The sequence below is a fragment of the Amblyomma maculatum genome, chromosome 8 (genome assembly GCF_055883805.1).
Source record: "Amblyomma maculatum isolate TAMU_Amacu chromosome 8, ASM5588380v1, whole genome shotgun sequence".
Lineage (NCBI taxonomy): Eukaryota > Metazoa > Arthropoda > Arachnida > Ixodida > Ixodidae > Amblyomma > Amblyomma maculatum.
In genome coordinates, this window is record NC_139351.1 from 50,932,018 (window position 1) to 50,943,504 (window position 11,487).

At 43.1% G+C, this 11,487-nt stretch overlaps 1 long non-coding RNA gene across 1 annotated transcript; it reads left to right on the forward strand.

Annotated features, from left to right (window-relative positions):
- The first annotated feature begins 222 nt into the window (after nt 1-222).
- On the forward strand, nt 223-11,284 carry LOC146181145 (uncharacterized). The gene is made up of 3 exons (XR_014700417.1): nt 223-365; nt 2,263-2,314; nt 10,604-11,284. It is a non-coding gene; the product is annotated as an uncharacterized LOC146181145 (long non-coding RNA).
- The last annotated feature ends 203 nt before the right edge of the window (nt 11,285-11,487 follow it).

Sequence of the window (11,487 nt, forward strand, 5' to 3'; positions counted from 1 at the left end):
CGACAATCGTTGTCGCAAAGGTGACACCAGCACTGTATCCGCCTTATAATTGTAGATGAGACGAAATGTATTATACGAGAATTAGACATTATAATCCGGACTCGCGTCAGCACGTGCAACAGCTGTTGGAATTGTCTCTGGGGCTTCAGTCGGTAGTATATCTGAAAGTAATTTGAAAACTAAAAATGCGTGCAATAATATAATATCATGACAGCTGTCGTTTTTATCTCTACAGTAACCTCACTATATATAGCAGTATGAATTTTGCCTTAACCACCGATAATTGCCGCCGGACTGTTGTGCTAAGCTCAGATGAAGGGTGCGGCGTTTTCGGCAGTAAAGCTACCGATTACATTATTTTTGCTGTGAGTATCAAGGCGACTGTAAACCGAACATGTTTTTCTCTTTAGAGCGAAAACATGTCTCATTTTTATCGCTTTATTTAAACAGCATTACATGAGCAGCAGAGGCGTTTCACTAAAATATTACCGTTTATCTAGCTAATGCCTTCCTGTGAATAGCACTCAGGAGTGGCGCCTCCGCGGACTCAATTTAAATTGGCATACGAGTTTCTGTAGAACTTTTTATATATCTGGAAGCTTTCCACAGAGGATGTTTTTATATTTCGCAAAATGTATTACACTTTGCTAATTGCAATTTAAAATATATTTTCTTTTCTTTGTCATATCGAGAGCAAGGAAAGAGCATTGAGAGCCATTATCTGCCATGCATAAAAGACATGCTGAATATCAAGGTGCATTAACTCAGGAACTACAGAGCTTAAGCAATCATTATACACCGTCGCGCAGCTAGCTGTTTACTGGTAAAACAGATGCATAGAACAATATCGCATGTAATCGACATCTGTATATTCCGTATAATAGATATTTATATTATATATGGAAAACAAGTCTGCAAGACCATCTTCATGTATGGGCTACTTAATTTTAAACGGTCATCTAAAAATTTGGAAAGCCAGATTGAAGCTAGCAAATGCATTTCGCGAACCCATAAAGTAATTCGTGTGACAAATTCTGCACTTCTTGTACCGAGATGTTCATCATCATCAGCCTGACTATACCCACTGCAGGGCGAAGGCCTCTCCCATATTTCTCCACTTAACCCGTGCTAGCTGCATCCACTTGGCCTCCGCGAACTTCTTAACCTCATCCACCCACCTAACTTTCTGCCGCCCCCTGCCTGCTACGCTTTCCTTCTCTTGGAATCCAGTTTGTTACCGTTATCCTCTCTTCGCACTACATGTCCTGCCCATGTCCATTTCTTCTTCTTAATTTCCACTAGAATGTCGGTAACTCGAGTTATTTATCTGACCCACTCTGCACGCTTTCTATCTCTTAATGTTACCCCTACCATTTTTCGTTCCATAGCCCTCTGGGTTGTCCTCAACTTAAGTAGAACTCTCTTGGTTAGCCTCCACGTTTCAGTCCCATAGGTGAGTACATACCGAGATGTTAAGTCGCAATAAATAAACGTGAGACTGACATTCGTAACGCCTTAAACAATGACTCAACCAGAAAATCAAAACGTAGTCGAGTGAAAAGTTGTCTGGCTACCCCGGCCACGTAATGTCCAGCACCAAATTTAAGTCTTGAACCAATATGGTGTGTTACAGATCGCTCCGAGGAGATATTTTCCTATTATTCGAGCTTTCACTAGTTATATTGTGCATATAAATGGTATCATAGATGTTTGCTAATTCATTTCAAATTACAAGTTTCGCAAACGCGTGGCCCATTTCCTCGGTCTTTGTGCTCGGACACACTGACAGCAAAAAAATGCTGATTCTCCGTAACCTCGGCAAATGAGTAATGCTTGAAGGGAACATGCAACTGATAAATAAATAAAGGTGTTTTAAATAATAGACAACACATTTTAGATTTTTGTCAAGCATATCCAAGTGAGCCTCCTGTTTTATTCAAAGACCTCTATAACGTCATTATGGAATTATAGATTGTCTTCCCAGTGTGCTCCATTTTGAATACACTCTAGCAATTAGCACGCTTACTACCAGTTATTTTTGTGATCTTAACGTAAGATGTCGGTTAGCACAAAGCCCTTTAAAATCACACACAAAGGCCACTTATGTCGCTTTGCAGTCTACATTACTGATTGGCCATCAAATACACTATGAAATAACAGCTATTTCTATTTCAACACAGCGCGAAGTTGTTTTTCACTCGGTGCCGAATTACCGAGCGACAAACAATACAAGCCACTCTTTCTTATTTTCTCAACCTACAGACTACATTCCTGGTACCCTCATCAAGCGAATGGACTACAGTGCAAGTCATCGGTAAACAATAATTTTCAGTTTCACTTCTCTGATAACGAAATTAATGGCACCTAATCACATGATATACAAAAGCCACCAGCGTATTAACACAGATCGAATCGTTCAGTTGTACTTGTCAGTTTGAAGTCATAAAAGCGAACATTATCTCTCTCTCTCTCTCTCTCTCTCTCTCTCTCTCTCTCTATATATATATATATATATATATATATATATATATATATATATATATATATATATATATATATATGCAGAAAAGTGCAAAAGCATAAGCCTAGGAGCACTGAGACATATTTACCGTGGTGATATAATGGGTGTGAAAGCTAATTTGAAGCACGGGATAGTGTCCGCCGGGGTGGCGCAGTGGGTACGGCGCTCGGCTACTGTTCCCAAGGGCGCGGGATCGAAACCCGGCCTTGGCGACCGCTTTTCGATGGAGGCGAAAAGCAAGGCGCCCGTGTGCTGTGCGATGTCAGTGCACGTTAAAGAACCCCAGGTGGTCTAAATTTCTAGAGTCCTCTACTACGGTGTCTCTCATAGACTGAGTCGCTTTGGAACGTTAAACCCCACAAACCAAACCGAAGCTGGAGATAACAGCTCAATTATTTGAAGTAAACAAGGGAAACCAGTTTCTTGCAACTCCCAGCAAACTTTGTCACAGACTTCATTATTTCACTTTGTTTTTCAGCTAATTATTTAGTTATTTAGCGCTAATGTTCATAATATAGAAAATGTTGACTTTAGATAACAAACGTGATTTGGAATGGTGAACATTTTTCCGAGCTTGAAAGGAAGCCCGCGCAGCGGAAAATGATACCAACGGACTAATGCATTCGAGTGAGACGATTGTGGTGCGAACAGCCGTATTATGAGCGAACAAATGGTCGTGGCTCGACAGTCTCGTTGCAGCGGAAGGGTAATATGTTGGCGATAGCACAAGCGAGCTCGCCGCGCTCGTTGAAACCATGATGTGATTCTCACCTGATACGTGATGACTGCAGCATGATTCCTGTCACGTAATTTGGCTTGGATTTCGCGGATTTTTTATCCAGCTTGGCGAAAAAGATACATGGGAGATATTGACAATAATGTACAGAGGTTTTCTCAAGGTGCCTTCAACATAGAAGTTCGCATTTATTGTCTGAAGTCTATATGTTGTAATTCAGATACGTTTTCGTAATTCAATTCTTAATTGACTGGGAAGCACAACATTGCTTTTGATGCGCAAAAATGACTGACAGCTGTATTTAGCTGGGTTGCTTGCAGCAGGTAAAATCATTTTAACGTTCGCTTCGTTAGCTTGGCTACCGGGTATATTTTACGTATAACGCAGTCGGTGCCACGTTGAAAGGGCAGTATTTAGCAGCTACTGTTGCAGCAAACAAAAGCTATTTCACATCTTTCGCTGATGCAATTGGGCTTAGAAATTGAGGTTCCTTTTCTGAGAGACAACCACAAGCTGCTCAAACACAAAAGCTTTCTATCTCTGAGGCCTCAAAGAAAACTTATTGCTTATAAACGAGTAGTTTAATGAAGGGGGCAGCACGTCGCGGTTTAGGTAAATGCAGAGAGGCAATGAACCACGTGCCTGAACTGCTATCCCACTAGTAAATCTTTATGATCTCAGTAAGTAAACAGTGAATGAACCATGTGCTCCGCTGTGGTAGTGTAGTGGTTAAAATGCCCGACTACAGTGCCGGAGTACCAAGGTGAGATCAGGACTGTCGGCGGCTACTTTTCGATGGAGGCGAAGCGACGAGGCGTGTACTGCGCAATGTCAATGCGCGTTATAGATTCAGGTGGTCTGAATTAATATGGAGCCCTCCACTACGACACCCCTTTCTATCTCTCCGCTTTCCGTCCCACCTTCTCCTTTTTCCTTAAGGCGTGGTCGCTTGTTCACAGAACACGTGCGACAAATACTGCGCTTTTCCCTTCTCGTGAACCAATTATGGTTGGTTAATGATTGGTTGGTACACAGGAAGGGAAAGGCGCAGTATCTGTCACACTTGCTCTGTGGACACCTGAACCGCGCCGTAAGGGAAGGGATGAAGGTGGGACTGAAAGTATAAAGAGAAAAAATGGAGCCGTAGTGGAGGGCTACGGAGTAATTTCGACCACCTGGGGATCTTTAACGTGCGCTGACATCGCACAGCACGCGGACGCCACTTCGTTTCGCCTCCATCGAAACGCAGCCGCCGAGGTCGGGTTCGAACCCGGGTACTCCGGCACAGTAGTCGGGCGTCTTACCACTGCGCCACCCCGGCGGGCCGAACCAATTATCCCTGAAGCCTCTCAATTTTACATGGTCCGTTCTATCTTTAGCATGTGCCACAGAACTGAGATGAGCCACAGTAATTTAACGTTTCAAAGCATGATGTTCTTGTTTTCAGAGGCGTCATTTTTTATTGACGCAGTCAGGATGCCGCAAATGCAACTGATCTTAAGCTATGAAACCGCCTTACCCGCGTAACCGCTAAAATTATCTCGAAATAGCAGGCCTGCAGAGCGAGGATCAGACCGGTGAATGGGAAACAGGAAATCAATTTGGATGGATCGAAGATGCTATGAAAATTGCTGTATTGTGCGTGGTTGATGTGCCTTGCCGAACATCTTGCCGATGCAGAATTTTGTTAATATTCTTGCGGAGCCAAGATCCAATTAGGTTTTCGCTTTTATAATCAATTTTTTACCGAAACATTCTATGGCAGCACGAAGAGACGTATTCAGGAGTGCAGCATTAGGTATAGTAAGAGAGCCATTTTAAACTGCACTTACTGTTTTCTGAAAGCTGATACACAGGGAACAGCGTTAAAAAACAGCACGGCGGTGTAACATTACAGTGTGCGATTGCTACGGAAAATGAAGTCAAAAGTGCTTGTATTTCGAATTTCTAAGTCACTTTCTAACAAATTGCGTGGCAGTTACTAACTACAATGCGTAAACTATCCGGCTTGTAATGGCGCTTACTTCCAATCTAATCCTGGAGCCAGCTGAAAGCGGTGCTTGATTATCGCAATATAGAGCATCCTGTCGATTGAGCGCGACCCTAAAAGCTTTATAGATGGAGAGTAGGTCCACAGATAGACGCTAGATAGTCGCTTAATATATGTCGTTTTAGAAGTGCTGCAAGTAATCAAAGTCATGAGCCGAAAAATGGCTTTCCAGCAATGATTACCAAGGTTCGGCAAACTTTCATGCAAAAAAAGAACATTTTGGCACCCATCTGCTGGTGAAAACGCAAAGGTTTTGAAAAAGGAGAGACCACACTGTTTCACAGCCACTGGAAAGCACTGATCACCGTCTGTAAATGGGGCCGCGCTTACAAAGTATTCGAGGAGAGTTATGGTTTGAATAATTGCAGTCTGGTAGAAATGGTGAAGCGGTTAGCCAGTGCTTATCTGTTTGAAAATAAATGTCGTTTGTTTCCGTAAAGCATACACACGGCAGTGCTCGCGGGCACATGCTATGGAGTTTAATAACGGAAGTATCTAATTTATTATCCCTAATAAGGGAGAAGGCAGCAAGAATAATATAGTGAAAAAATCCGGAGGAGAATGCGCATAAATGAATAGTTGAATAGAGAGAGGAATACGGCACTGGTCCGATTTGTGTACAATGCTACAGCACATTATCAATAATAATAAAATATAGCGTACAGATGACACAAAGCATGATGCACTACGTTTTGAAAAGAGACGAAGCGAGCTTCAAGTCCTCTCAGCGGAAGCAGCAAACGTTGGCCTGCAATTAGCATTTTTATGAATACACCGCTATGGTTTTATAGTGACAGCGGATCTGCAGCAGTGCCGCTAGCGGTATAGGAATTCACCGTGGAAAAAGTCCAGATATCTGAGTTCACTGACTGTGAAAATAATATTTTCTTGGCCTGCTCCATGCGTTTTATGGCAAATAAACAATTTTAGAAGACGAAGCGAATGCTGAACCGAATGTTGGGCGAAAGCATTAGCTGCAGGTGACCGAGCGTTCTTCTTCCTCTTCTTCTTCTGCTTCTTCTTCGTCTGTGTTTCGTCTTCATCTGTTTCGTCTACTTTGTCTTCTTAGTGTTCTTCCTCTTCGTCTTCTTTTTCTTCATCTTCGTCTTCGAAGCTGTTCAAGGTCATTGTGACTGCAGCCACGGACTACGCGAATTCTCGAGTGTGCATATTAAGGACTTAATTTTTGAGCTGGACCATCCAGACTTCGAGCATAGGTCCATCACGTTTTATTGGTTTTCCAAAACAAAACTTCTTTAGTTACTTCAGACTCCTGAAGAGCTATAAGGCGAAAGCCTTTTGAGCTGGTTCTGTACAGTTTGATAGAACCCCGCCGATCACTGTGCGGGAAAGCGGCTTCTTCCGCGCCGAACTCGAGGTAAGTAGCTCATTCGGCGGTGATTACGCGCGCTCATTGCGGCGATCAGGCGGCACCATGGCATGCGCCACACTCTCTCCTCGAGGCCAGGAGGAAGGCGTCATTGTTGCGGCCTTATGTTGCCATGGGGACGGTCGGAACCTTTGAGACAAAAGAAAGCCTTAGATGGCTCATGCTCGCCGCTATGATCGTGTCCGTCCGTCCTTAAGGTTATCATTAAATGAGAAATAAAATGTCAAAATTGCGTGAAATAGCGCGGACGTCGACATAGCCTTGGGCAAAGTTTGACGTCACATACACTAGAAGTCATCTCCAGCCATGCCTAATAACCAGAACTAACATCACGATGACGTCCTATACAACCATGACGCCGCGACTGGTCATGACGTCACCAGGCGATTCATCCATAAACGAGAGGTCGGCTAGTTCGTGCGCCTACTTCCGGACAGCCGTAGAGCCGCCTGATTGCGATGGGATGGACGAGAGGCTCCAAACATATAAGGAAATTTTAGAACACTACAGACTTAGCAGAAGATCCCTGCCACCACCGGACCGAACGCTAAATAACAAGGAGGCCATCGCTTGGCGGCGCCTGCAAGCAGGGAATTTCCCAAATCCCGTCTGGCTTTTCCACACGCAAGTGGAGGAAAAGGCGGACGACAAGTGCGAAACCTGCGGAGAGAGAGGTACTCTGGATCATATAATCTGGCAATGCCTTGATTCCCCTGACGCCAAGGAAAACATGAATAGTAGAGAAGCTTGGGAACTGCTACTGCGGAGCGAGTCCCCTGCCAACCGGCAGCAAGCTATCCGCCTGGCTTCTGAAACCGCGAAAAAAACACTGTCGCTTCGCCTGTCGTTAGTCGAGGAGGTCCCGGCCTCCGTCCCATAGGCCTGCGTGCCGGGGGCGGGGAGTAAGGGGCCTCCTAAATCGGTGGAAAAAAAAAATTCCTAACAACAACAACAAGATGCATAAACGAAGCTTACCCCGCCGGGCATCCTATCCGTCCATCATTCTGCGCTTCTTCGAATGCCACACCATGCAGCCTACAAAAGCAGATGAAGTACAAGCAAGCAAGCATCAGTGATGTTTCAAATTGGTTTACAGGAAAGAAAAGGTGCATTATCTCTCACAATGCTCCTCGGACACCTTAACCATGTCGTAAGGAAAAGGAGGAAAGTGGGAGTGAAAAAAAAGTGAAAGAGGTGCCATACTGGAGAGCTTTGAACCACCGCGCGATAGAGGCTTTAGCCTCATCGCAGATTAGTGGTCAACAGTGCCGCTAGGAGGTTTCAAAGGTCAGAGAGAACCCCGCCAATATCCCGCGGAATATCGCGGGCACAATTTGCGGGAAGCTTGTGCAAACGAATCCCACCCACACGACGTTTTCGCCATGAGCCAAATACGTTTTTCACCTTAAATATCAATGTAGGGCAACTCAATATATTAATAGGCAAAATCAATTGCTGGGTTGTATCACACAAATTTTGGTGACGGGTTAAGCCCATTTTGTACGTTTGTCAGGTAAGTTTTGATGTTGGTGCTAAATTTTCGAATTGGACAACGTCAATTTCAAAGGCCTGCTGCAAATATTTTTGGAGTGGACCAAGTCCAGTTTGCAGAGAAGGCCAAGTAGGTTTTCAACGAGCCGAAGATGGACCAGTCACATTATGAAACTGGTCCTAATACTTTTTGGCTGTGAGCCATCTGAGTGTTTCCATATTCGGCGATGTGTCACACAAATTTAAGCTGATCTTAATTTTTAAGTGTACCAATTTTATTTAGAGAATTGGTGAAGTCTGTCTTCCACTCGAGCGTACCAAGTTACACCATCAAAATTGGATAAAATCAGCGAATAGGTTTTGAGCATGTTTGCGGCATGCCATTGTTATAATCAAAATTTGTTTCGCTTGTTCAATTACCACCTCCCACACCTTTACGGCGAGTCGCTGGGAGCTTTCACTGGAAGGAAGAGAAATTGAACAGTGTAAAACAAAGGCCTGTAAAATTATGTAGGCTAAGTGTAGACAAAAAACGTAAATAAAAGGACCCCTGTATCAATTGAAAGGTCCGAATGAAAACGCGGAAAAAAAATCGTCTTCCAAACAGCGTTTAATTATTTAGCCACCTTTAAAGGCTGGATTTGGGTGTAATGCACAATTAGTATGGACAGAAAGTTATTTGAACAGCATTCAGAATATCACTTGCTCCGAAATCAAGAAACGCATGGTTAGGGGTTCATATCTGTTGAAAGTAATTTTTTATACGTTTAATAAACTTAGGCCTTGGAAGGGGCGAGGAATTTATCTCTACACATGTTTCGTGGCCAAATGGACAGACACGGTAAGAATTAAGAAAACCATTGGGGCACTACACAGCATATAATGTTGCTGAACTTACATCCTGCAGCTAGCAGAGGTCTTTATGATGAAGGCCTATTGGTAGTTGCAATTCTATGTAATTCTGTACAGCACATTATTTTAGTGTGACTCTGTTTCAAGATACCTGATACCGAATTCACTCACCTGCATAATTGCTCCGGCAAGGCCTGCAGTTTCAGTCTGTGCGATAGTGATCCCTCCCTGCTGTGGCATATCGTTAGGACGCGGCGCAGTTATTGGTAAGGGACAACAGTGACTTCCGGCTATAAAAAACTATGTCCGGCTCCTTGCCATACGTGCGTAATTAAGCTAAATGAGTAAACAAAAAAGACAAATATATCAGAAAACACAATCGCTTTAAGAACTTCAGCAAATGACATATACTCGAAATTCAACAGCCTCTTTGTTTGTGGCCTAAATATTGATGACCGATAGATCAATTAAGAAAACATTGGTTTTCTTTCAATTTATTTATTTATTTACCTACGGCGCCAAGCGGCATAATATATGCCGGTTGTATAACGTCATAATCCTCGGTTTATTACTTCCCATGCATGCTCTAATACTTATTTGCAGTTCCAGTCCTGTATTAATGTTAACTTTTGTATTTTAAACTATGTACCATTGTTCCTTTTGATACACTGTAACCCCTCCCCCTCACACAATGTTCCATGTTTGGAACCTGTGAGGTATTTGTATAAATAAATAAATAAATATGAGGAGGGTATATATTAAGTACAACAAGCAAATTACCGATTAGATATCAGCCATTATTATACATCAATCACTAAATCAATTTTCTCTTAATGTTCAGAACTTTACTGTAAAAAAGCTGAATAAATGTCTCGAATATACACAGACAAAATTAAATAAAGTGACATGGTATTATCCAAAGACAGCTTGCAACAGCGAAGAAGGAAAGCTATAATAAGATTATTAATATTAAACATCGGACAAATAGAACCGCCATTTTGTATTTATGAAGCAACATAGCGCTCGCCAACATTTGCTGAGGTCTGGGAATGATAATGCATAGATATGACTTCCTGAGAGATGTAGTGAGAATTCGCAAGTACCCATATCTAAAGTTTAACGTGACTTTTTTAAAAAATGCATTTTGCCGCCGAAAACATATAGCAGCCATCGCATCACTATACGAGGTTTCTCCGTCGCCGTTATGACAGCGACTTCGTACAATAGGCGCCAGGATAGGCAGTTATTGCAAAAGCTGGAAACTACACTTGCTCTCCATCAATTCCGCGAGTCATCCGATGCATTGTGTGCTGCGTTGGAGTTGCAGGGTACTCTTCGTTTCAGGAAAACATTGTTAATAGATGGAATAGCACTTAATAAAAACTATTCGAAGTAAACGTATGCGCTGTATTTTGTATTCGGTTACTCTTTACTTGCACCATTTTTTACGTTTCTCACCCAGACACTGTTACAAAATGATTTCTGTACAAACTTCCAGGAGCTCCTCTAAACCTACTGCTCTAGAGAAGAGCCTTGATTGCCGTTTTGTTTTTCTTCCCAAAGGTTTGCTACTTTGTAAATGGCGATGCTGACTGCGGTCTCGGTTGCCTCTGCTACAGCAACCCCGACACGCCAAATGACGAAGTGAAAGGCGTGTGCGCAGGGAATTATGAGCAGCAGCCTGCCCAACAGCACTACGGTACGACGCAAGGAACAAGTTATGGGTATATAGGAGGAAGCGGGCCTTCTTATGGACCAATGGGACAAGGAGGTATGGGGCAAGGAGTTTTAAGCTCTTTAGGGTATGGGTTGAGCGGAATAGGAAGAAATTCACCAGCACTAATGCCAAGTCTAGGGCCTTCATCCCTGCAAAATCAGCCTGGAACGACTCCTGACATTACCACAAAGCCGGAAAGTGGGCCGGTTTTAACTGCTAAAACTCCAGACGCAGCGCCAAAGCCAGGAAGCCCGCAAGGTCAGCCGTCAAAACCCTCTATCACCCCATCAAAATCTGGATCCCCTTCACAGCCTTCTGGAATCAGCAGGCCGCCTCCTCCACCAGCATCGAAACCGAGACCGCTACCAACGCTCCGATCACGACCACAATCCCGACCACGGGCACTATCATTGCCCCGACCACAACTACGTAGAGGCTGACATATTAAATGCCTCCCGTTGCCTTCATATTTAGATGCCAAACCAAAAATCTATTTTAAGATTTCACTCAATAAAATGACAAACGCAGTTTCGATTTCATGTATTTCCAAAAACAAGAAGGGCAGCGAAAGGCTACAGGAAAACCTGAACACACTAGAAAAGCATCAAAGGCACTCAAATTCAAATCATTGTAAATATTCAATGCACTATACTCGAAAAAGTGCAAAATATATACAGGTAAAACTTTAAAAGTGACCGATACAAAATGAGATCGCACTTTTAAATTGTAT